We start from the raw sequence: 3,547 nt of genomic DNA, 5'->3' as shown, positions 1-3,547 counted from the left end.
TATCATTGTATATCAAAACCGTATTGTATTCAATGCAAATTGATTATGTTGACAGTATCTCCAAAGTTAGGACTAGGATCAGAAGCCTTAAAGAATGTTCCACACACCCCTCAACTAATTTATAAAAGGACTTTCATTCAGTTAAAAGCTCTTTGAAAAGAAAATGCACTGTCTTGAAAAGTAATAACAATGACTTAGCACTGCAAGGCATTTTATTATTATGAGGTGACATCACCCCACATTGCAAGGGAAATACTGTTCTCAAGCCCCATTTTACAGCATGGAAACTGAAGCTCAGAAAAGTAAAATGATGTGCCCAACCCACAGAACCAGAACTGTTGACTTTGAGCTATATGTTCTTTCTCTTGTACTGGTGATTCATAAATCTTAGGTTGTATGCAAAAATAACCAGGAAACTGGTCAAAAACATATTGCCAGGTCACAATCCCAGAGATTGTGACTCAGTTCTTCCATTACGAAGAACAGGAATTTCCTCTTTTTTTTTTTTTCTGATAGGGAGTCTCACTCTGTCGCCCAGGCTGGAGTCCAGTGGCGAGATCTTGGCTCACTGCAACCTCCACCTCCTGGGTTCAAACTATTCTCCTGCCTCAACCTCCCGAGTAGCTGGGATTGCAGGCACCCGCCACCACAACCCGCTAATTTTTTGCATTTTTAGTGAAGACGGGATTTCACTATGTTGGCCAGTCTGGTCTCAAACTCCTGACCTCAAGTGATCTGCCCACCTCAGCCTCCCAAAGTGTTGGGATTACAGGCGTGAGCCACCACACCCGACCTGGAATTTGCTTTTCAACAAGCATCCACAGTGATTCTGATCTAGGTGATCAGAAAATGACTATTCCCCTCATCCAGCAATCTCTTAAAAACACAGGTTGAATGCCCCTAATCTGAAAATCCAAAATCTGAAATGCTCAAAAATCCAAAATTTTCTGAGTACCAACATGAGATAGTGACACTTTTGCTTTCTGGTGGTTCAATGTGCACAAACTGTGCTTCACATACAAAATTATTAAAATATTGTATACAATTACCTTAAGGCTATTTACTGAAGGTGTATATGAAATATAAATGAATTTTTTGTTTCGATTTGTATTCCATCCCCAAGATACCTCATTACATATATGCAAATATATCAAAATCTGAAAAAAACCTGAAATTCAAAACATTTCTGATCCCAAGCATTTCGGATAAGGGATACTCAACCTGTACTCACAAACAAAGGTCTTATTTCTCTAGCCTAGTGAACCCATTTGTACATTTGCCAAAGGCTTTTCTCAGTTACACTGGGCACATAAGGACCCAGGATCTGGAATTCCCAGGCTTTGCTTTGCTAAAGTTTCATTTTGCCTCCTGACAAAGCTTTATGTCCTACTGCTGACAGTGGTAAGAAGAATGTCTTTAAATCACCTGCCTGTCTGACCAGCAGGGCATGCCCTGAGGATGCAGTCAGCCTGTATCTACACCACACCATAATGAAGGTGTTGTAGGAGGAAGAGCTCTAAAGGGCTTTGGGAGAGCTGAGATCCATCCCATGGAAACCATCCTCAACTTCTTCAGCCAGAGTTGGCACCCCCAGGTACGGCTCCTATAATCTTTTGTGTACAGTTAACATATTGTTAGTTTACAAGCCTGCCTCCTGGATATAAAGGTGCAGGAAAGAGAGGGCAGAGGAATCACACACACTTCACTCATCTTATCTCTCCACCCCTATACTCAGCTTTAGTCACTCAGATGCTAAGCGTGTGAGTCGATGAATCAATCATTGAAATGCAGAACAAACAATACCACAGCAGACTTACTCTTATTACCATGTTGAATAAAAGTTTTCTAGCTGCCTATGTCTCATTTTAGAATTCAAAGGTGGTTTGTTTCTGTTTTTAACCGTGATGGAAACATCTTTAATTTTTCTTGGAATACATTAAAAACATAAAAAAGAGCACTTCTTGTGAAGCAGAAATGATGAACAATAAACTCTGTGGTTTGTGAGACATGAAACACCATAACTGTTTTGAAAAGATAATTTTCCTGGAAACAATATATTTGGAAACTAATTTGGTATTTCACTGGCCAAACCTTGGCCCGCTAATCCCCCAGAGGAATATGGAATATGAGGCTTTGTGGTACAACCAACAACCAACATTTGACAGAATGACTTTTCCAAGACAGATTCAGTGCACACAGTGCACAGTTCAATATTCTGATGGTGTCTTCTCATTCACCCTCTTATGGTGGGAGTATAATTCCTATTTTACAACTGTAATAACTTAGGTTCAAAAATCACACAGCTAATAAGAGTTAGAGCTGGAATGATACAATATCTGTCCTCCCGTGATTGCTTTATTTTTTCTTGGCATAATGTCCTCCAGGTTTATCCACGTCATTGCATATGAAAAGATTTCTTTCTTTTTTTAATGCTGAAAAATATTCCATTGTGTGGATTTACCATATTTTCTTTATCCATTCATTCATCAACGGACATTAAGGTTGTTTCCATATATTGGCTACTGTGAATGCTATCATTTGAATGTCCCTGCCAAAATTCATGTTGAAATGTAATTGCTAGTGTAACAGTATTGAAAGGCAGAACCTTTAAGAGATGATAAGGTCATGAGGTCTCTGCCCTCATGCATGAATTAATACTGTTATCATGGGAGTGGGTTAATTGTCAAAGGAGTAGGGTCCTGATTAAAAAAAAAAAAAAAAAAAGATGAGTTCAGCTCACTTTTCTCTCTGTCTCGTACGTTCACTCACCATGTGATATCTCCTACCAGAGAATAACCCTCACCAGATGCTGGCACCAAGCTCACGGAATTCCCAGTCTCCAGAACTGTAAGAAATAAATTTCTTTCCTTTATAAAATACCCAGTCTGTGGTATTTTGTTATAGTCGTAGAAAATAAATTAAGATAGTGAATAATGCTGTAATAAACATAGGAGGGCAAGTATCTCTTTGAGATCCTGATTTCAAATCTTTTGGATATATAGCCAGAAGTGAGGTTGCGGGTACTATAGTAGTTTTGTTTTTTAATTTTTTGAGGAATCTCCATATAGTTTTCCATAATGGCTGCAACATTTCACATGCAAGATGAATAAGTTCTAGAGATCTGCTGTGCAACATAGTGCCTATAGTTAACAATACTGTATTGTAAACTTAAACATTTTGTCGACAGGATAAATCTCATGTTAAGTGCTCTTACCACTAAAAAAGGGTTGAAATGCTCACTTCAGCAGCACATATACTAAAATAGGAATGATACAGAGATTAGCCTGGTCCTTGCCCAGGGATGACATGCAAATTCATGAAGCATTCCATATTTTCTAAAAAAAAAAAAAAAAAAAAAAAAGCATAGGGGACACAAGAAAACTTTTGGAGGTGATTGATACGGTTCGGCTGTGTCTCCACCCAAATCTCAACTTGAATTTATCTCTCAGAATTCCCACGTGTTGTGGGAGGGACCCGGGGGAGATAATGGAGTCATGGGGGCCAGTCTTTCCCCTGTTGTTCTCGTGATAGTGAAACAGTCTCACGA

At 38.9% G+C, this 3,547-nt stretch overlaps 1 non-coding gene across 1 annotated transcript; it reads left to right on the top strand.

Moving 5' to 3' along the window:
* The first annotated feature begins 3,232 nt into the window (after positions 1–3,232).
* On the top strand, positions 3,233–3,336 carry LOC116270222. Its single transcript, XR_004178136.1, has one exon. It is a non-coding gene; the product is annotated as a U6 spliceosomal RNA (small nuclear RNA).
* Positions 3,337–3,547: the final 211 nt, after the last annotated feature.

This window comes from Papio anubis, chromosome 13 (genome assembly GCF_008728515.1).
Source record: "Papio anubis isolate 15944 chromosome 13, Panubis1.0, whole genome shotgun sequence".
Classification (NCBI taxonomy): domain Eukaryota; kingdom Metazoa; phylum Chordata; class Mammalia; order Primates; family Cercopithecidae; genus Papio; species Papio anubis.
The sequence above is the reverse complement of the archived record's forward strand: the minus strand, read 5'-3'. Positions and strand labels throughout refer to the sequence as shown.